Source organism: Corvus moneduloides, chromosome 11 (assembly GCF_009650955.1).
Source record: "Corvus moneduloides isolate bCorMon1 chromosome 11, bCorMon1.pri, whole genome shotgun sequence".
In the NCBI taxonomy this organism is placed as follows: Eukaryota; Metazoa; Chordata; class Aves; order Passeriformes; family Corvidae; genus Corvus; species Corvus moneduloides.
In genome coordinates this window covers 16,674,259-16,697,012 of record NC_045486.1, presented here as the reverse complement: position 1 = coordinate 16,697,012, position 22,754 = coordinate 16,674,259, and positions in this window count along the sequence as shown.

Genomic DNA, 22,754 nt, shown 5'->3' with positions numbered 1-22,754 from the left:
CTCTACAGAATTTTTTTCCCTAAAATTACAGGTAAAGCCTAGCAAAATTTTGGGCTCCCCAAATTCGCTCCCTGTTAGGAGTGTAAGGTGCAGTCAGGGATCAAGCTGGCAGTGGAATTCAGTTGATTGATGTGCCTTCTGCTCCTCTCCTAAGTATTTCTGTCCCAGGTTTTTGTGTTGCAAATTTAAGGCTACTTTGAGAGAATCAGGAGTTCTGAGAACACACCAAAAATTCCGCTTGTTACTGGAGCATTCAATTTTTGTATTTCCATAAATGGATTTGTGAATAAGACTCTCTTAATGCTTTTGTCTTACAGTAACTGAAAAAAAAAAAGTGTTTTTCAAATGAGGAATACTGGGAAATAGCTCCATGTGAGCCCATTTATCTGCTTCCTGTAATCATGGGTTACATTACTGCACATAATGCTCGTATGCCTTAAGCAATGCCATATTACAGCAGCAAAAATAATAGCAATGTCATTTTAATAGTTATATGGAAGTATTTCCCATAACAGAGAAGTTATTCTTACCTTAGGTGGGTTTTTTTTGTCTTCTGTGGTTCTCCAGGGCAGAGCTTTTGTGATGTTCCTAGAGCTGGGTATTGTCTTCATGTTTTAAATCTGTTCATAAGCATGTATTCAAAATGCTGTCCTAATTGTTTACTTGTTCTGTGAGCCTTCTACTTTTTTTCTACAGCTAAAAAAAAAGCACCACTATATGTTTAATTGTGATAATTCTGTGGGTTTGACTGTTGTTTTGCATTTTCATGGCTGTTATTGAAGAACCTGGTAGGAAGGAAATATTATCAATGACTAATGAATGAGGCTGCTCTTCATCTGCAATAATATTTTCATGCTTCTCCAAGTATTTCTCCAGTTACATTTCTTTTCAAGATTCTTTAAAGATGTTCTGACTTTCTTATTTTTGGTATGGATCTTTTTATTCAAATTAATTAAGTAGCAATAACTTTTAGCAACTTCAGTGAGAGCAGAGTTGTTGTTCAGTGGGAACAGAGACCTCTTGGGCTGGAGCCTGGAAACTTCCAGTGTCTACCAGTTCACGATTGCATGAAGATCTTAGCTGAGACTTGGTGCTTTTAAGCAGCATCATTTTATGCAAGGCATCACTATTTGGCATCTAGTTTTACTTTCTGAATGAAAGATATTCAGTGATGAGCTTTTTCCCCTGTGGGAAGAGCAATGCCAGGAGGCCTTTTGTATATACAGCACTCTGAGTTCCCAGCAGTTGGTGGAGTGGGAGAGGAAGAGGGAACCCAATTGCATTGCACTCCTTTGTTCTGCCAAAAGATGGAGTAAATGATCTACTGAACCGCCTGTGCTGCTAATTGATTTTCTAGCCAACTAGGAACTTTTTCACAAGGAAGGAAGGTTTTCTGTTGGCTTAAAGTGTTAAAGCTTCATACTTCTCGTAATCTGTGCTAAATGTAATGAGGCAGTTCTTCTTAATGAATTGACCAAATTGGTTGGTAACAGATGGGTTGATGACAAATGGGTTAATTAGTAGTCTTATCTAATCAGTTTTTATTTCAATTATTTTGTCTACTTATGTGTGAAAGGGTTATTTTAGTAACAGTCCTTTCACCTCTTGCAGACAAAAGAAGTATCGGCGATATTGGTGAAAGCAGTCCCTTCTACAAATACAGGGATCCTCATCAAATCAAACTAAAAATAGTAACGGTGTGCCATGATTACAAGTGGAAAAGCTGGCATTTTCTGTGATGCAAGCTTATTTTAGACAGTTGCTATGGAACACTAAATTTCTTTGGCAAATAAACCCGTGTGCTGTAAGCGTAGCTGGGTATATATTGTCTTTTTCTGCAGATATTCACTGTCCATGATGAAATTACCTGTTGGATTCTAGTGACTGAGCTTCTGCCATCAATTACATTGGCATGAAAGCAATAGGCTTTGTTTTTTCCCTGTACCTTTGTCACTGTATTTACCTCACTCAGTGTCTGCCTTTGTGCCAAAGGACTCTGTCTAATTGTTTCTCTCAGGTACGCACTGAGTGACTCGACACTATTACCAACCCCTCGAGTTAGGGGCTGCCAGTCTGCACCATTAAATAAGAAGTGCTGGGAAGACTAATCAGGATAAGTTGAAGGAGGCTGAAATCACAGGAGACAGACTGTGCAATTTAGATTCATCAGGTAAATGAACTACAGACGTGTGTTGTGGATAAAACTGGTCCCAGAGTGGCCTTTTTTGCGTGGTAACACCATGGTGACTTTCCAAAGGTGCAGCATGGTGAGATGCTGTTTTTACAGCAGTCTTTAGTACATGTGTTGCATCTGATGTCTTGTGTCTTCCTTTGCTTAGACTTTATTTTCCCCCAGCAACCTCATTTATTTGTAGCAATCTCCCCTGTAGAAGTGGTCTCGTTTGACTGCTTCCAGAAAATCCCTTTTTCAGTCCTGACTTTGTAGCTCTTCAGAGAATTGAAAGATGGAGGACTACTTTTAACTTTGAACATTTCCAATAATGCAGATTTTTTTTCCTTTTAAATGTCAGTAACTTGCAGCATTAGAACAGAAGTGAAATGCCTGGTGGGTGGCATAAATGGGGCAGAAAGGTTAAATGACTTATTTGGATGTATTGGGAAGTCTGTGTCAGAGTGCAGTCCAGAGTAGGGTTTGGATTTTGTATCTATTTCTGGTTACAGATGATTCTATTATCAACCTCCCAGTATGAAATTTTAGACACAACTCCTTGATTCCCTCATGTCCTACAAAAACCCTCACAAAAGTAAGCACTTAATAGACGATAATGTGAAATGCAGTGTGGGAAGGTGAAGGAATAACGTCACCAAATTGGAAGGTCGTTTTGATGATTCAATGAATTTTGTACACTTTGGGCATTACAAACACTGGCAGATCTAATTGTGTCTTACAAGACTTTATTCAGCTTTCAAGTGCATTTATATAACTTTCACCCATTATTGTAAAAAAATGCAAGATATTCTAGCTAGATCACAGGTTCACATGAAGAATGCTCATACTGAGAGGATGAGGAGGAGAAAAGCTTTGATTTGACACATGGTGATGAGTTTTTACTGGAATGGAGTCCTTTGCAGTGCCATATTTGCATATTGTACTGTTCTCAAAATAAAAAGGACTCTTGGGCTCGCAGCAGTTCATATTTGAAATACTCTGACTTCGTTGCCTATTCTATATAAGGCATAACTATCTGGAAGAACAAACTTAAATGTTAATGAATTCAACTGCTTTATCCATTCTATATGTATTCATTTTAGGAGAATTGGGAGGTGTGAGCTGAAGGGAAAGGGAGGTAAGAGAGGAAAAGAGATGCTTTGTGTAAAACTGTTACTTCTAGAAGTCGATTTTTCTCTTCAGGTCTAAGTACTATTTCAGAGGCAGTCAATAGGTGTAATGCACAGGTTTGCTCCTCCATTGCTTAAAAGATATCAGTAAATAATCTAAAATCTGATACTGTTGAGGTGGGGAAGGTAAAGTGTGTTTAAATTTACAGCACACAAAGCAAACATTTGTGAGCCATAGCATGTTGTGAAGAGTGGTGGCCAATCCCATGATGCTGTGAGGTTGGCCTGATGTTTACTCTAACTGCCATTGCCTTGTGTGTTTGGGTTGTTGTGCTGCATGGGAAAGGTCTTCCAATGTGGAGATGACCAATGCAGGTCAAGCTTCAAAGTACAGTTTCTGAAGATGTTGAAAATGTGCTTTTTCCCTGACATCCCCAATGACCTCTGGCTCCTGTGGGCCACAGGTGTGGTGATATCCATTTAAACAGTGATGAGCAGATTTAATTCACTGAGGTAGACCAGAGTGTGGGAAGCTCTCTCTGAAATCCCACTGTTTTATTTCTGCTCTGTACTTGCTTTAGCTGTGCCAGAAGTTCTGTACAAGCTCTGTACATAATTTTATCTGTGCTGGGATGCAGGGATGCTGCTGAAATGCTTGCTGTGGAAATGGGCACTGAGCAAGAAGCAAGCACCTGTGGTGTCTGCTTGTGTGGGCACAAGGACTTGATTTAAAAGTTATCTGTGGCTGTCTTGGTGGTACAGGAAAAATAGGAGTGGTCTCACTTCAGTAGCTGTTTACACCACACACATAAATTGTTCATTTCTTCACACACGCTGGCATGAGGCACTGGGCAATGATAAGTCTGTTGGTATGAACATCTTTCTTTCAAAGCATTTAATTCCCTTAAGTAAATTGATTTGAGATACAGGATTAGTCTGCAGCCTGAGCACTCAGAAGTTAGTTAGACACTCAAATTAAAGGCATTCTCTGACCTCTTTACAGGGGAAACTGCAAACGGCAAATATAAGTCTCTTGGGTTTAGTTTGATTTCTGGATGTCCTTTTCTTTTAGCTGCTGAGAACAGGCAGAGTCACGCTGTAGCTTTAGTTCTAGAGTGTGTTAAAGGGGATTGTTTAATCTCTCACTGTAGCATGAGTCTACATCTGGAAAGAAGCACTAAGTGGTGTAATCGCACACACACCTTAATTATATGCTAGTTTTATCTGATCTTGCTCCTGTTGAAGTCACAAAACTGTCTTTGAATTAAAGTGGATGTGAAGTTTAAAATCCTGTATGTATATATAAATGTATCTCAGAGATCAAAAAGTTATCCTGTTGGTGTACTGCTTTTTAAAAGCAGTACTGCAATGTTGACAGTGCAGTTTAAGTCGAGGTATGTGTTTGTGGCAAGGTTGAGTGAGCTCCCACATCTGTCTTTAAACCCAAAATGTTGACAGTAATGTAATCAAAGTTCTGACTTTTTATAGAAGGTTTCCTGAGGCTGTCTGTCAGAAACCTATTAAATCTGAAAAAGAAACAAAGCCATGCTCTGCTAAGGCTGACTTAAATGATTCAGGAAAATCCAGATCTCCACTGAATCTCTCTCTTATTCTTGACATGAGACTAGCATGGACTTTGTGAGCATTTTCAAGTTTCTTTCCATGTGCTTATTTTTCAGCATTTTTAGAGGAGAATGTGCAGGAAGACCCTCCCTAGAGCTGTTAATGGCTTTTTTTCACCCACACCCCCCCCACCCCCCCTTTTCTCTGTGATCTGTTTAAAACCATCCACTGGGGCTATTCCTGCCAGGGCCTTTTCTGTTTAAATCTTTAACATTCCTAATGTAAAGACCCACTTTTCCTAATGAACTGACTTTTTACACATATGAGTTTGTTTGAAAAGAATTAAAAAGGAGCAATCTGAAGTTTTTTTAAAAGTATATTACCTTAATTCCTAGCTACTGTGTGTACTTCATGATGGGACTTGGGGCATTGATGCACGCGTCTTCCAGTTAGCTGACCCATGACCCTTCATGTGCTACTTTTATTCTAGCCTGGAATACATTTTAACCTCCAAAGTGTCTGATATGCTCATCACAGAAAATTGTGCTGTTCTTTTAACTTTCTGTCAAATTTTTTAGGGAGAAGCCTCCATTTGCAGGAGTGTCTGTAAATAATAAATGTTTGTAAATAGTCTTCTATTTGCTCAGTTGTGGCTTCTAATTTAAAAGATATTTCTAGCTGAAAGCCATCTTACAGTTGGCTGCTCAAATTAATTGCAGAAACTGCTTTTCTTGAAAAAAATAGAATACATCCAGTGGGGTGGCTGCTACTTCATATGTCTCTGACTTGCTACTCATGACATCTCAAACACACTAAAAGGAGTGTCTGTTCTACTCACAGACAAAGATCTCAGAGGTGCCTTGTGCTAATGTCTCCTTAGGTTTGTGAAGGTAGGACTGGATGCTGACCTTTCCCAAATAATTAAAACTCTCCACTGTGTTCTTTATGTTAAAATAAGAAGTTAGTTGACTGGCCGTGACTACACCAGCTCTGTTCCACCTTCTTCCTACCTGTCCTGCAAATGCCTCAAGCTTGGGACTTGTTAGTCTTGTTTTCTTCTGTACTGTAATCTGTCTTGAAAGCATCCCATATCCCCCTGCAGAAAAGGGAAGCTGAATTGGTAGTGAGTTACTGGTTTTCCTTCAGAGGCAGTTATTTAGTCCAGGTGTTTCAGGAGGGGGAGAGAATTCAAGGAGTGTTCAGTGACCTTCACACTCACCCTGCCGTGTGGTTTAGTGTTGGCAGAACGGTTTGTGCTTCCAGTGGCACCTGCCTGGTAACTCCCCAATGCTGACAAAACCATCCAAATTTCCTCTGTGTGGTCTTTTTGGACAGTCTTTCTCCTGCAGGTGGGATGTTTTATCTGTGTCAGGAGCATTCCACGTGTGTAACTGAAGAGTATTTTTTTGTTTACCTTTACTCCCTGGCCCATTACCTTATTTTCCTCCCTCTGCACACATGAAGGGATCCTCTCATGTCCTATTTGTCCTGGACAGGGGCCAAAGGTCTTTCACAGCACCGGGGACACAGCTGTGGGAAGTAGGGGTGCTGCAGAGTGTGAAAACACAATCCTTGACCCAGCAGAGCTTACAGCCCACTGAGGGGCACCATGTAGAGCCAAAGGATGGGACATGATGTTCAGCTGGGTGAGGTGAAATTAATGCTCAAGCAAAGCAGCAGGGCAGTGGTAGAAGTAGAAATAAATCACAAATTGTTGGAATCACTGGTTTTATTGCTCTGTGTCCTTGCCTTTGGTGTACATAATCCAACTTTACCAACTCAAAACTTCAAATCCAGAAGAAAGGAGCCTTTTACCTTGGCTAGGAAGCTATGTGGCTGCTTTGCAGGAGTAACGTTTGCTATTAAATACAGAAATAAAGTTTTATTACTCATTCTGCCACTCTTGATATGAATCAGTAAACACATACTTGCTCTCTTGCCTTAGTTTCCCTAACTATCAAGTAGAGACATTGGACCACCTGGCTCTGGACACTTTTCTTTTGTAGGCAAATTGTTACTTTGAGTTGATTTGGTTTCACTGGAATATAATATAAATGAAACATAAATGGCATAAACAAGGTGTTGTGAGTTCATAACAATATCTCCTATAGACTTCTGTGGTGTCAAAACTGCAGGTACTATTTCTGGCTCCAGAGCTGAAGTAAGGCTGAGAACATGTTTGTTGCTTCAATGTTAATCCTGGAAAAGTAGTCATCTAGTAATTCAACAGCAGCATTTTTCTATGTATTAAAAACAATAAATACAAATAAAACAAGCAATGTTCTTAGTACGTGGTAAGAGGAAAAATCTGATATGGAAGATCATAAACCCTGGAGTTGATGGGCTATTTTCGCCTAGGTTTAGATCTCTAATGTTTCTGGACTGAGATAAAGTTTCTTGCTCTTACCTTTATTGTTCTGTTTTCATTATAGTTAATATCTTAATCTACTTTCCTAAAACTAGAGAAAACCATGATAGCTTCTCGGTGCACATTGGTTCTCTGGGAGTTTGTGGCTGTGTGATTTAGAGTTGGGCAGGGTCTGCTGAGTAATTTTCTTCTTACTGTTCTTGCGGTGCAAAGGATGAAAACAACACTGTGTTATGAAGAATGCTGAAAACTGTGTTGTCTAGGCTTGTTTTCTGATTTCCTGTAAACTGCTCAGAGTATCCTGTAGTGCTTCATGTGAGTTAAGACCCTTGCAGAATGCAATTCCCACATGTTGTGAAGTGGGATGTAGTGTGCTTGCTTGGCCCAGTACAGCCCAATTCAGACAGTTTTTCATACCTGCATCCTCTTTGTAGCAATGCTTGGGCAGGTGCCTAGGAAAATGCTTAAGAGCAGGAGAAGCACATAATAACACTTCCCTCACTATTCCAGTGATCTACTTCATTTCTGAACATTTGTAAATTTTTATATCCTAAGGGAATGAGTTCTACAATGTAATTACATATTGCAATTTCATTTGACATCCTATAGCTCTTGTATTATGAAAGTTATTTAACACTTTTTTCCTATCTAACTTTTCCCTGTCTTCTAATATCTTAAAAATCTTCATCATACTCTTATCTGCCTCTTTCCAGATGTAGTGCTGATATATTTAATTTAGACCATGCTTATTCTTTGTAAATAATTCCTAATATTTGATTTGATTTTTTTTTTAACTGCTAATGAAGTCTGAGTCAAGGTGTTTTCAGAAATGTAGATTGTGACTTCAAAATCTTCCCAGGTAATAGTTTCCAAGTCAATCACTCTGTGTATAAAGTTAGGATCATCTTTCTCTGCATGCACTACTTTGAATTTGTAAGTGTAGTTTTGTCTGCTCTTCTATCAGTCAGCACAGTCAGAATCCTCCACAACTCTCTGCAGACAAGTTATATTTTTATTATTATAGATGCTTTCTCAGCATAAGCAGACTTTCTCATCTTGGTATTCACCCCTTTTGCAGATGATTTATGAATATGTTGAACAGTTTAGCCTTTAGCAGAAATCTATGAGATGTATGATCTCTACACAGTTGCTGCTTGAGCAGTGGGGCCACACTGGAGGCTTCCTGGGTTGGATGGTGAATTTATTTTCATATTAGATGGTGGATTTATTTTTGTGTTATTCATTTGTGAACATTTAACCAATTTAACTTGCATACTTCTGTCCCTCACAGATTATTTAATGAGAAATTTCACTGGTATGTGTGATCAGAAGCCTTATGGAAAGCCAACAATGCTATATCAGGCAGATATATCTCATCCATATGCCTGTGACTCTTTCCAAGAACTCTTGTAGCTCACGAGTCGTGATTTTCTTCTAGAAACATTGTGTTGCCTCTTCCTCCATATGTTCTGTTTATACATGCGTCCTTAAATTTTCCTTCACTTCTGGCAGTTCTCCTGCAGCATAAGCCTGAGATTCTGGTCGGTATTTTTAAAATTCTTTAAGTCTGAGTGTTTTTAAAAATTGACACTGCAGTTTGCTACCATCAGTTTCTCTGGCATCAAGAGCACCTTACATCCAAGCTATTCCATTTATTTCCCTTAGTACTCAGCTGTTTGATTTCTGACAGTACACTTCTTTTGCGTGCTTCTACACAAACAAAAGGAAGAGAAAATAACTTAGGTTTTTATTATTTTAATGTGAACTGGATCAATACCACCAGGCAAGTGGTCCTGGGCTGTTGTGACAGCACTGGGATAGAAATAATGGATGTGAGCAGCTAGTTGGGACAAAAAGGGCAAAGCCCCTTATTGTTACTGACAAACTATCCCTTCCTGCAGAAGACATCTTAAAATTCAATAATCTGCGTTGTCTCTGTGCTCTAACAAGGATTTTAACGGGCTGAGTGAATCCAGTGTCCTGGCACAGCCAGTGGATTTTTGGGCAGGTACGAGCTCTGTTCTGTGGCAGTAATTAGGTGTCATTAAGAGGGAGAAAGAAGGAATTGTGTGGGATCAGATGGAGAGAGGCCAACTTCTCAGCTGTTTCTAGGACATCGAGAGATTGTGTAGATTTGTGAGAACTTAATTCAGCTGCTTAATATGTGACTTCACCCTTGTGCCACAGGTGTGATTTTGGAGTGCATGGCAGGACATTTTAGTTGTGTGGAGTAGCTTGGGACCATGCTGACTTCCTCAGTGTCATGTTTGTAACATGTTATTCCTGATGAAATTTCTTACCTGTCTGTGTCAATGTTACTGTAACAGAAAAGTTTTTCCCAATCAGCAGATATGCAGAGGAATTAATTGTTTGCTGTGTCTGCAGCTACCCGTGCCAGTAGAGAATTGGATTTGATAGAAAACAAATAAATGCTTTCCAAAGTCAATTCATAATCATTTTGGCCTCATTTTCGTTTACATTGATAACTACTGTAGTTTTTCTCCAATTCACAACAATGGCAATGAGCAAAAATTAGGCCTTCCTATATATCTGTTTTCATTAAAAAATTGCATCCATTACTCTTTTTATTTATTCTGTTTGTGCTGCAGACAGAATAAATACTTGTGGTAAGCTATCAGAGGTCTAGATTCAAGTCACAAAGATGGAAAGAGAGTGTTGTGCAATGTGAGATACGGGCAATTTGTTCGTATAATTTGGTGTATGTGTGGCTATTTTAGAGACAGATTGTGTCTCTTTCTATTTGAGCTCTCTCTCAAAATACATAGTATATATGCACTTTAAAGCAACAGAGTATTCTGGTAATATTTTGTCTATAGTATACACCAGGGAGTCAAAAAAATACCTATATTTGTTTGAGAAGAAGTTGGATATTTTTGGACACAGTTGAATTGGATTTTTTTGCTTGGTGAAGTTTTGAGTTGTTCTTAGACCTTTTTCTTTTTGTCCTGTTTGTCATTATCAGAACTTTGTTCACCTGACTGCTGAAAGGTAATGCTAACACCTTAATAGCCTATGGATCCCATTTACAAACCCCTTTCCAGTTACAGAAAAGGACAGAGTCATCAGGGGAAGAATTGCACACATTTAAAAATCATACCACTGGAAAAAAACCCAACCCTGTGCCCTTAATTAATTCTTTCTCAGCCTTATAATATGTTGTAATTTGTAAGTCTGATACTTACATTGTGACAGAGAATGGTTTAGGGTCTGCTTGCCCTATCTGCATGCAGCTGTTCCTATTTTCTTTCATGTACCTGATAGTATTTCTATTTTATTCAGTTAAAATGACAATTTACAGTTTGCTCAAGGCAAAATTGTACAGTCAAGTTTTGAATATATTCAAGGACGGAGGCTCCACAGGGGGTGTGCAGGTGTACAAATGTATGTGGGGTTCACAGGAATTCAGTTGCAGCAGAGATGTGCCCGATGTGATTATGATGTGAACTAATTAGCATGATGTCATCGTGTTTCCAAGTTTGAAGCTGCTGTTTTGAGTGTTGCCAGACCTCTCTCCTAGTCTTAGTCCATCCGCTTCTGCTGGAATACATTTTAGGATGGCAATTATCTACAATAACTCTAAAATATATTTGTTTCTAGAAAATGGGATCGTGTTGGTGCATGTTACTTATTATATGGTGTTGTTATTGCAGCCCCCAGCAACAAGTCTCTTACTTGCTTTGTACTGTAGCTGCCTCTTCTCATCCAATTCACTGCAGCATTTTGGCCAGCCACTAATACGGGGTTGTTTATGTTCCAATCTGGGTAAATTTCAAGATACACATTTACTGTGTAAAAAGCTTAATTTTGTGCAATCAGTCTAGTGGGAAACAATCTATAGATACACTTGGTACTTTCTTTTGAGCATAGATCTCTTCACGTAGCACACATGCTGAAACTTGATACTGCATGAGAGTGTACACAGTGAGACATTCATGCTTATTAGGGCTGCATATTTCACAGAGGAATTTTCATAGTCAATATAAAAAATTCAGTCTCAGCTAATTGTGCTGTCACGTGTGCTTTTACCGTTACATTGATTTTTAAAAAGCTGGTGGTTATGTTTTCTGTTACACAAACCCTTTTATCTAGTTTCTGTGTTTAATGAATTTGAGATACACAAGCGTTTAGAAGTGTTATATTTAGTTTGCAATTGGTTGCCTGACAACACAGCATCAATCTTGTCCTTCCCCACCAGAGATACGGTAGTGTTCTTGCTAGTCTTCAAAATACTTATGCTCTTACACTGAGAAAAAGGATCTGTCAGCAGCATATTACAGGTTTCCATCTGGTGTTTTCAGGTACCTTGTTAAGGTGTACTTTACTTTATTAATAAAAATGAAGGTTTCAAAATGGAGCATTCAAATGTTGGGGAAGAACAGGTTTACAGCTGTGTGGTGCTTGTGATGTACAGAATGAGGAGGGAGCCCTGTAGAAAATAAGTCTACAGTTGTGCAAGTGAAGGCTATTAAAGCTTGGGAATGAGTAAAGAGAGAGAACTGACCCTATTCAGTGAGGCTCTGGCCTGGTGTTCCTTAACTTGAAAGCTTGATTTAGCTTGATTTAGATATTAATTCACTCTCTCAGCAACTTACTGCTCTCTGTTCTCACACACACAAAAAAAATGGGTGAAAAATGCTGTCTTCTGTACAGTGTTGTAAAGTCCTGCCCTGACAGGGACATTCTTGTGCTTTGAACGTGCCATGGAGGTCTTTGCCAGGCTGATGTAGCTGGTGGCAGTTGCCTGGAGGGAGTGGTCTGTTGGTGCCAGAGGCCAGGAGCTTATGGGAGATGGGAAGAGCCTCACCCAGGAGCACTTCCAGCTCCCGGTGATGCCGTGGATGCAGACAGTGGTGCTCGGGCAGTTCCAGGCCCAGCACTACAGCGTTTGTAACACTGGCTCTAACTGCAGCTCTCACAGAGTTTATAGGATGAACAAAAGCCAGTTCTCCTGCTTGAAGGTCTGGCCTTTCCTGCCTTGCAAAGTCTTCCTGTAAATAATGGCTTTCCATTCATCAGGAAAGGTTGTTCAGTAGGTGGTAATAATGCTCAGTTTTCTTGCAAAAAAGAAATGCTTTTGTTATGTTTGTGGGGAGCATCAGCTACTGTTGGATTGGTGAAGTGATGAACAAGATGGTGTTTTACACTTGACACATGAAAGAATTAATAAAAATGGAACTTCTTTTTATAAACACTACTCCAGTTGAATTTCTCTTTCCTTAATTTAAAATTTCTATGCCTTTCCTCACCCCTTAAGTGCACGAGAGAAGGAAAGGTTTTAATACCCTTCTGAAGAAAACAGAACTAGAACTGAACTTTCAATTACCTTCATGTAATGTTTTTCTGCCATTGATAAAATATGGCAAACATTTTTGTTAACAAAAATAAAGGTCTTTTCATTAAATCAAATTCCTCAGTGGTAACATCTGTGTTGACAGGTTTGCCAGGTTTATTAAGAATTCTGGTTGTACTGTGTTGTTGACTTCTCACTCTAATGTATGTAGTGTGAGGGTATCTTCCCCCACAGTGCCCACCACCCTGCTGCTTATTCATATCCAGAGGCCGTACTGGCTTTGACACTTCCAGGACTTGTATCACCAAGGATCTCCTGTTTCTCACTAATTCACAATCTGAAAATTAAGAGTGGATACTGGTTTATTTCAGCACATCTAGAGCTTTAGAAAAACTGTTCCTTAAATTTGTCTCATTTTGATAATTACTTTTTGAAATTGTAATACTGACAGCGCTGTAAGTATTTCTGGTTTTGGTAAAGGTTCTTTGCCATGGGACTAATTTATTAGAGCAGTTGAAGGATAAGTACATTAGAAGAGTTTTCAATGAGCTTATTGTGGAAATTGATACTTTCATTGGGATTTGAACTCTCTGTTGGTAAGGGTTTGAATCCCAGACCTTTAAAATGCCTTCCAAAGTTATTGCCTTTTGAATGTGCTGTGAAAAAAGTTTATAGTCACAAACCTGGAGTAGCATTAACTTTTTCTTCAGGACTTCTGTGGAGATTGGGTTACAGACTCAAGAGGATTTCCTCAAACACAGAGATCCCCTGGCCTCTGTGTGGCTGGCAGAGACACTAATGTGATTGGCCTGTTGTGCAGAATGTTTTCTCTTTAATGGTTAAGTGCTTTTTCCCCAGTGCTAAGTATTATTGAAACTACTGAAAAGGTGTTTAGGTATGAGTAGTAGCAATAGAAGTAACTTGTAGATCTGATTATAATATCCATTCTTAATAAGTATACCAGAGGTAATTTGTGTGTGGGGATTTCTCAGATGATCAATCTTTCCAGAAGTGGGAGGTAAGTATTTGTGTAATGGAAATAACGTTTCTCTTGAAACTGTTATTGTTCACATGCTGCTTGAAAACTTAGTTTGCAGTAGGTTTGGTTGGCAACAAGTTCTGAATTGTTAAAACAAAGAACATCATGGTGGCCAGTTTGCTCTCTGCAGCTTTAGGCTTCAGCTTCATGGTGTGCATTGTTAAATATTGAACTGATTTTATTAAAAAGCAATGCAAGTCCATCTTACTTAGCCAGTGATTATATGGTAAGTGGATAAAAGGTACCTGAGTGAATCTCAGTAAATGCAGAAATGAACTGTAGGTACACATATGATTTTCCAGGTAGTACTTCAGACCTGTAAGGCTGACTAGAAACAGGCAAAATGATCTTTTTCAGGAGACTTGATTCCTCCCTTTCAGGTGCATATTGAATACCCCAGAGGAATAGCTGCTCTTCAATGTGAAAAATGGTAACCCCTGAAAGGGGAAAGTGATAATTCTAGTTGCATTTTTGATCATGATTGAAGCTGGGTGAGCAGCAGAGTTGGCCTAAGTTTCTGTGTATGGACTGTTTTGTAGAAGATGGTCAATATATGCACACATACATGTCATAGTTGCATGTTTTTGTATCTGTGGAAACATACATGAGTTATTATGTATGTGTGAGCTGTGGATTTTTTATGTGAGGGCTTGGTTAAGAATCTGAATATTATTGCAGGACCTGACACTCTAGATATAAACAGTAGCACCTATACATTTGTGCTAATTTAGTCTGATGAAAATGATTCTTTCCAAGAGAAACTTGTTTAGCTTCTCTTTTTAAAATCAGATGGACCTTTCTTCTCTGCTCTAAATAAGTTCTCCGGAAAAGATTAAATTTGAAATCTAAAAAGCAAGTAATCTCTCAGTAATAAAGCACAGTCTGTAAAATATATCCATTTATTGTTAAGTGTAGTACTAAAACTTATTGTTATATGCTGGTCTATTTCTAGGAAAAGAGAATTGATAATAAACCTCTGGTGTCAGTAGTTTCTGTGAAGTCCAGGAGAAGACTTTGTTTATTCTGTCCCTTTCACTGGCAGCTCCTGCAGAGAATGCTGTTGTCTCCTACTGGAAAGTGCTCTGAGTTCGTGGACAGTTTTCCTCCTATCTCCTCTTATGAGGAGGATTTCACAGAGAGGAAATAGTAGTTTCAAAAGAACATGGAACATTTACATGTTTGACACCCTCCTTTGGATCTTCAGTGATTTGACAGATCCTATGAAATAATTTGATCCCCCTGTAGATTTACAGAATGGTTTAAAAGCATGATAAACCCAAGACCCTTCTCCACCCAATACTGAGTATGTTTATGAGTGCAAGAAACAGATGTTTGGAGGGGGCATGTGTCAAGATTTTCCTTGCTCCTGTGCCTTAATCTGAAAATAGGGAGCCTCAAGAGCGAGTTGACCCCTGTGCAACTGACTCTGCTCACCCTGTCCCAGTCATGAGCTGGGAAGAGCTTGGTACTGCTGTCAGTGCCACTGAGAACACATTCATGCTCAAAGATTGGTGTGAAAGGTGTAAGGAAAATAACAAAATCTTGGGGATATGGAAAGAATTTATTGATATATTTCACTTTAGTAACTTCAGGTTTCAGCAGACAATATTGCTCTTTATTCAAGGTCAGAGTGAGCCCTAACCTAGAAGCAGTCGAAGACAGAAGGTTGAAATTAAGTCAAGAGAATGACTAGAAGAGGCAAAGCTTGGGCATGGGCAGAGTAGTATTACAGGGCATTGCTAAAATGGAGTTTAATTTGCTTATATGACTCCAGAGACTGTCACCAGCCATTTCTGTTGTGTGGTGTGTCTGCATGAGCTAATTGGAGAGAGGTGGCCTTACAAGAGAGAGCTGTGAGTTGCCTCTTGAAGGCCAGCAGCAGTGAAGAACAGTTTCAGATAAGGAAAGCAATTAATTTGGCATCTCTGGTCATGACCTCACTTTCTTCTTTAGCATGCAGTGTTCAGAAAAAGGGGAAGGTTTGCTAGAATTGCTTGAGGAGGGCTGTTTATAGGCTTCTCAAGTTTGCAGCCAAACATCATTTTTAAATCCACCAGTGAGATGACATTCTGTACAGTGCAGCTGCTCCTGAACAGCAACATTTCTAACCTATCTTTTCTAAAAGAATATAGCTGCCCAAGCAGATCTCTGGGATAGCTAATGCCACATTTGTTCAGGAATCTGGTGAGCAAAGGCCAGAAGAAATACTGAGTGGTTGAATATTGTGCTGTGTAGCTTCTGGAACTCCAGACAAAGTTTTTCTGTAAAATGTAAAGTATTAGCAAGAATTCTGCAAAATTTCCAGTATGGAGGTCTTCAGAAGTTCACAGTTGCTGTCCAATACATTATTTAGGCAAAAGAATACCTTGCTCTTTAAACTTTCAAATAATGTCCTTCACAGGAAGTGATAGATGTAATAATGGAGTCACCTTGTTGTAACACAAAAAAGAGTTAACAGATTTCGTGGTGTTCATAAAAAAACCATGCCCTAAGTGTCTCACATAAGCTTCAAAATTTGGTCTTGACAAGAAAATCTGGTTTGCAACAACTAAGCTAGTTCATACTCTAGGGATATAGGAAGGGGTGTGGATTTAGGGCAGATTCTCAAATACATGGATATCTACTTTTTCTTTAAGACAGCTTTGCACGGTCCGAGGAACCAGTACCTGGTTGTAATGCATTTAGTCAAAGTATTTTTTCTGTGTCAAGACAGCCACACACTTTGCAGGTGCAGGTTTTGACTGTGTGGGTGTTGTTCTCGGTTTGGGGGATTTTCTCTTCCAGTTACACAGAATTTAGAGGCTTCTTCTACAAGAGGTTTGGTTTTGTTTCAAATAAAAATTCATAATGCTTTTAATGAATTTAACACAGCTGGGGTGTGCTCTAGACCTAGACTCCAATGACAAAAGAAAATCCCCGCCTCTTCCTTCTTAGCTGTTCTTTTGGTTTTTTTTCCTTTTGTGTGGGATGGACAGATGCACTCCAGTGGAAATGAAGGGGTGACTTTGCTTGTGGCCAGTCTGGGTCAGATTTGGACTGACAAGCCCTGGGCTGCAGAGCTGCTGAATGCCCCAGTGAGCCAGGCAGCCCTCAGGGTGCTGGTCAGAAGTGCTGATGCTCTCTGATTCCCTGCCATTTGCTATTTCACTGTGCAATCATTGATCTATTTGAGATTTTTTTTTAGTATTGGGTTAACACTTTCAGATAAACTGTAAGTCTGGGGGTGCCTAGTATGTTGTTGAGAGGTTGTTAAATAGTTTATGATGATTCTGGGTTTATTCTTAGTTGCTTATGTCAAGATAGTTTAGGATCATTTTGAAAATGCTATGCCTTGACATTAATATGCTAAACCCATAAAGGAATTTTTTTTTATCAGCAGTAGAAATGTTGAAGATGGCATGTCAATATTGGTTGCTATTAAAAGGACTGTCTGTATATTAAATGAAGCACTAGGCTTTCTGGTCGGCATTGGTAATGAAGAAAGAACCATAGAATATTCTGAGTAGGAGGGCACCCACAAGGATCATCAGAGTCCAGTTCCTGACCCTGCACAGGACAATCTCTGGAATCCCAACATGTCCCTGAGAGTATTGTCCAAACACTTCCTGAGCTGTGTCAGGCTGGTGCTGTGACCACTGCTCTGGAGAGCCTGTTCCAATGCTCAATCACCCTCTGGGTGAAAAACCTCTTTCTAACACCCAACCTAAGCCTCTGTGACAAAAACCAAAGTTCTTACTGCAGCAGCTGAATGTTTGTGTGTCTCCTCTACTGTTCCTCTTGACCACCTTGCAGCACACTGCGGTCGTGGATCACAGCTCTGATGAAAGCACTGGTTCATTTTGCTGCTTTAAACATGGCCAGGAGCTGATCAGCTGGGGGAGCCTTGAGGTCACAGGTGGCACTGAGAGACCTCCTGTGAAAGGAAGGGAGAGTGTCCCTGTGAAAAATGTCCCTGCTGCCAGAAAACTGAGGTCCATCAGCCAATGTGTGAGTTGGCAGGGTGAGATTGGATGTAGTGGCGTGAGTTAGTTTGTGTGGTGCTTGGCCGCTTGGCTTTTGAGGTCAATTAGTTTTCTAGAAGTAAGAGGCCAACAAATACAAAATTCAGTCTTGTCAAAAGTTATCTCTCTTTGGTAAAATGAGCAGCTACATCAGTTGCCCTGTGTAGTCCAAGCGACCAGGATCCCATGATGATAAGGATGGTGGGTTCTGACTTCAGTTCTGTGTAAATTAATGTCAAAGTTAGTGGTTTGGTTTCCTCATGTACCCAGTGCTGGCTTATTGCCTGAAGAAAACAAGCCAGGCTGGTCTCCCCTGACCCCATGGAAGCCAGTGACAAATGACATTGAACTTCATTTCCCATTTTTCTTGGGCAAAATCATCCTTATAAAAGTATCCTCTGAAGTTCTTTCAACTTTGAATGAACTCGTTGATGCTGGGGTAGCAATAGACTTGAACCAATAGATGTAATAAATGTTACTGCCTGTAGAAAATGTATCTTTTGCCTCAGATGCTGTTGCATGGTGGTAACTCATTTGATTTCTCAGCCCTTGTCTTCGTCACTTGTGCCTGTTCATCAGATTCATTTGCTTGTTCTTTATAGGCAGTTTTGATTGGCAGTTTATATGCCAGTGTAATTTAAGAACTCAATAAAAGTACTTTTTACACAAATAATATTCTATAAAAGAGGCACATTTCTTCAGGGTAATTCCTCAGATTCTTAATGAGCCATGTAGATCCTGTATTAGATCATGGCTCCTTGTAAAGGGTTTATAACTATGCTCAGATGCTTTGTTTGGTGTGTAATCAGCTTTAATAACGGCTGTGTAACCATTCAGGGATGACAAAAATCCTATGGAAGGAACTAGAAGGGACTATAGAAACTTAATTAGAGTATATAAACATTTTTCTAAATACCTATAAACACATAAAAATCTGAATTGCTTTATAACTCTTTCCAGCCATAGCTGAGACAGTGGAAGATTCTGTTTAACCTGAAGGCTTTTCCCATAAGCAGCTCTGCAGGACTCTGAGCTGCTGACCCCTGTGTGGCTGAGGATTTGTGCCTCTGTGGCCCATGACTCGCTCTGTGTCCCTGTGGGCAGGGGATGCCAGGGATGAATCAAGCACACAGACACCCCTGTGGCAGCCCTGCTGTCCTCAAGGGACATGGGTGTGTGTAAGGGTGTTTGGAACAGGAGTCAGTCTCAGATCACTCACAGAAAATGTTCTTGAAATAATAGATGACTTTTAATTTTTTTTTTAAACTATTGGGTTGTTTTTTCTTTTCCACTCTTCAATGATTTTTGTATTTCAGTGGGATGTCTTAATGTTCTCTGTGGTACTATCTTAATTCCTTAAGGTTATGCTCTCAACATACTCAATATAAGCAGGAGTGTATCCACTTGTGGTTTTTTACTATTGAAAAATTAATCTTCAAGTGCTTATGGCTTTGCCAATTTAGTAACTTAGGCTCAAGGTAAATGCTAGTATTTTGTGTGCCTAGTGTTTTGTTTTGTTTTTAAATAAGTGATAGATTTGGAGATTAGGAAAAATGAAAAAAACAATCTAAAGTGGTTGAAATTTCTGGCACTGATAAAAGGCAAGAATGTGTCGATTTCCCCCCTCCTTTAAAACTTCCTTGAGGTTTAATTTGAGATGCTAAAGTATGTTTCTAATCTGAAGGGGGGACATGAAATCTGTAAAAGAGGAACTTTACTATCTACAGACTTGTGTTTTTTGTGTAAATTTGTAAATCCAGCCTCAAGTGACCAAAATGTAAACCTCCAGTTTCACAGACAGACTACTGCCAGGGTGTGATGATAAATGCTCTGAAGCTGCTCTCCAAGTGATCCCTTCCATCTGCAGCTCCTGCCTGCTGAGCAGGCTGGGGAAGTGCTGGACACAGTCCATACTGAGGGATTTTTGCACCATCCTGTGCTGCATTCAGTGCCTGCGACAGCGTGTGGTGACTGAAATGGGCCCTTGCAAACTACTCAGGGAATTAGAGAAATTAAAGGCTGTTCTGAAAAGCTGGATTTTATCCTTTCTGATCCCACAGAATTCCTGACTGACTCTGGACAAGGCACAAGGCAGGAGCTTTGCAGGTGGCTGTGGTTTTGCATGGCTGTGCCTTGCAGGACTGCTGAGTGCTGGCTGTGACTTAAAAAATGAAAGAAAGTGAAAATCCAGATGACAAACTGAAATGCCAAGTCCACTGACAGTCTCTCACTCCTGGTTATGAGGTGGGGTCTGCCAAAACAGGTGTCAGTGCTGTCTGGTTTGGTTTCCATGTGTGTGAAATAGTATCAGTCTCGTTCATATCAATATTGTAAAAGGGAAAGAAGTCTGTAGTGATGGAAGTCTGTAGGGAAACTGACTTTTCTGTCCACTCTAAGGTGGAAAGTACACACTGTGCATGACCGTGTAGGACAAGCGCCAGGTGCTAATGTTATCTGTGCAGTGTTTTGCAGCACTTGCTTGTTTAAATGTTTAATTCTGTGTTTCATTTTCTGATACCTGTTACTTTTTGGATTTCTTTGAGGTAGCCTGTGAGCAGGTTCTCAGGCCTCTGTGTGGCAGAGAAAAGTTCCACCTGTCCAAAGAGCAGGATATGAGTTGACATCAGGGATTGAGGGAGCTGTGCTTTGCTCAGTGAAGAGAAGCTCCTACTGGGTTGTTCCCTGGCAAAGAGGAGAATAAAGTGTAACCCAGAGGCAGCTTTGCAGCTGCCCTCCAAAAAATAATCAGGGATGGAATGTTCCTCTCAGTACTGGTACAAGGGGCAGCGCCCACAAGCCCAGTCTTGGGAGGGTCAGATTGTGCCATAGGAAAAAATCTTCACATGGACAGTGCCACCCTGGGCAGGTCACCCAGAAGGGACTCTCCAATCTTAAATATCTTTTATAAAGGGCTATTCTTTCCTGCCTGGGGATGGGAGCTGAGGGTACTGACAATTAATCTCTTTCAGTAGCAGGTCTTTAGTGCCCAGTTCTCAGGGCTTCTTTTACTTCCTAGGCAAGGGTTAGGAAAGAAAATGAGGCAAGAGTTTACAGAAATGGGTATGATAATTGGGGGAGGAGGGGAGTACTGGAGTTTGTCATAATTTATGAATGCAGCAGGTTTAACTTCTATTAGTGTCAGGTTTTATTAACAGCCCTTTCACTCTCCTTGCATTCCTTCTATTTTCCAGAAACAAGAACATGCTGTGTCTTCTCCATGGCTCTTTTTTCACTAAAGGCCCTTCCTGGTTCCAAGGCAGAAATGTCACGAAGAGGTAGGTACAAGCAAAGAGATTATTCCTCACTGTTTCATTTGCTGACAAATGTAGAACAGAACACAGTTCTGTTCACAGCTACCAAGGACAGAAAACTGAATTGCCTGTAGGCATTCACTTCATTGTGAATTTATGGTGTGACTGTAATATTTGCATTAATCCCATCAGCACAAAGCATACATAAATGCATTCAGAATTATTTTGTCTTGCTCCTACAATTTACATTAAGGTCCATATGCAGAATTGTATTTTCACAGCAAGTTTTACACATAATATTAAATTTTTTTCTCCTTTTTTCTCATCAATATGTTGCATATTTTTAAATCTAGCTGGGCTCAGTGCCAGCAAGGAACTACAAGGATCTATGGCAACTGCCACATTTGCACTTTTCATTTACAAATCAGTAACTAAACTCTCATTAAATATTCTTAACCAGCCTGTTCGACATATGTTTGCTTGGGTATTAGTACTTAAAAGTTGAAACAAATTAGATCAGTAGCTAAATTTGCTTCCTAATAGCCAAAAATGTTTGAGAAATAATAGGTTTTGGAATGTAGAAGTGGCAATGACTCCTTTCTGCTTTGTTCTTTTAAAAATGAGACATTCAGGTCTGCTCAGCAAAGTAAGATGGAAGTTTTAACTCCTTCTCCACATCTTCCTTCTGTGGGGGGACTTGCACAGGAGGAGCTTTCAAATGAGGCCAGTAAACATCCACAAACTAATGTTGCTTACAAATTAGGTTTTGTTTTGAGATACATTTTCTTCAATTTCATTCATGTTTCTGCCTTTCAGACACCTATTGAATACATTTTCTTTTTAAAACTAAGAGTCCTGCTTGTGGAAAAGCATTTTCATCTCTGACTTCTACGAGCTCTGACACTAATTGCAGGAAGAACCACTTAACAAAAGAAAGTGCAAAATCATGGATGTCAGATCATGTTATACCCTTAAAAAGGTTATTGCCTCTGCTTAAATAGTTATTTCATGCACTTGCAAAAATTGTTAATGATGAGCTTTTAGTTAGTTTCATTTTGTTATCAAAGTCGCAGTGCAAGTCATATTGTTATGTTTCCAGCTTTGTGCTGCTTCATTTAAAGTCAACAGCAGCTCATCCAAAATGGATCAGAGACCACTCTTTATGGTGGGAGCTGCTCTTCCACATCTCCATCTGTCAGAGTTCTGGGGTTGTGCTCGTGGCCTCTCTCTGGCTGTGATGCTGAACTCTCGTTGTCTTTGCCTTTCATTTGAAATCTCTAAAATGGGGTTCCTATTTGTGTATTTTAGCAATATTCCACACAGGTTTATTTTCTGCTTGTAAAAGCTTGTATTTCTGTAATTGGAGGTTGTTAGCAAGTAACAGCTTGGGCTTTTGGAGGAGTTTATGGGTTTTAGTTGTATCTTTGTCCCACTAAGGAAGGTTAAAGTGTGACAATGCCTCTGCATATTTCTGGAGCAAAATCCTTCAGGAAAAGAGCCCTTACTTTTTGCCATATAACCCAGGACCCTGACAAGTCTTTTATTTTTTCAGTAGTCTTGCCCCACCCCTGATCTTGCTTTTGATTTTCTAAGATAAAACAACCTTTTTCCATGGAGAGACTGGGACACACAACTTTCTTAATTCAAAGCCAGAAGAATCAGTTGGGAAGCACGTGTTGGTAACAGATCCTACTGCAGGGAAATAGCTCTTTGTGTTAACTGGATGACAGCTGGGAAGCATAACTGAAAATATAACCTACAACAGCCTCTGATACCTAAAATGAAGGAGCAACTAAATCCCTCCTTTTAAGAAATAAAAACCCAGGCGTGCTTGTTAAGTGTGAATCTTAAGACACTGACATGCAAGTGTGCATGAACCAGTGGGAGGCATTTGGCCCCTAGTAAGAGACTTCTCCAAGTC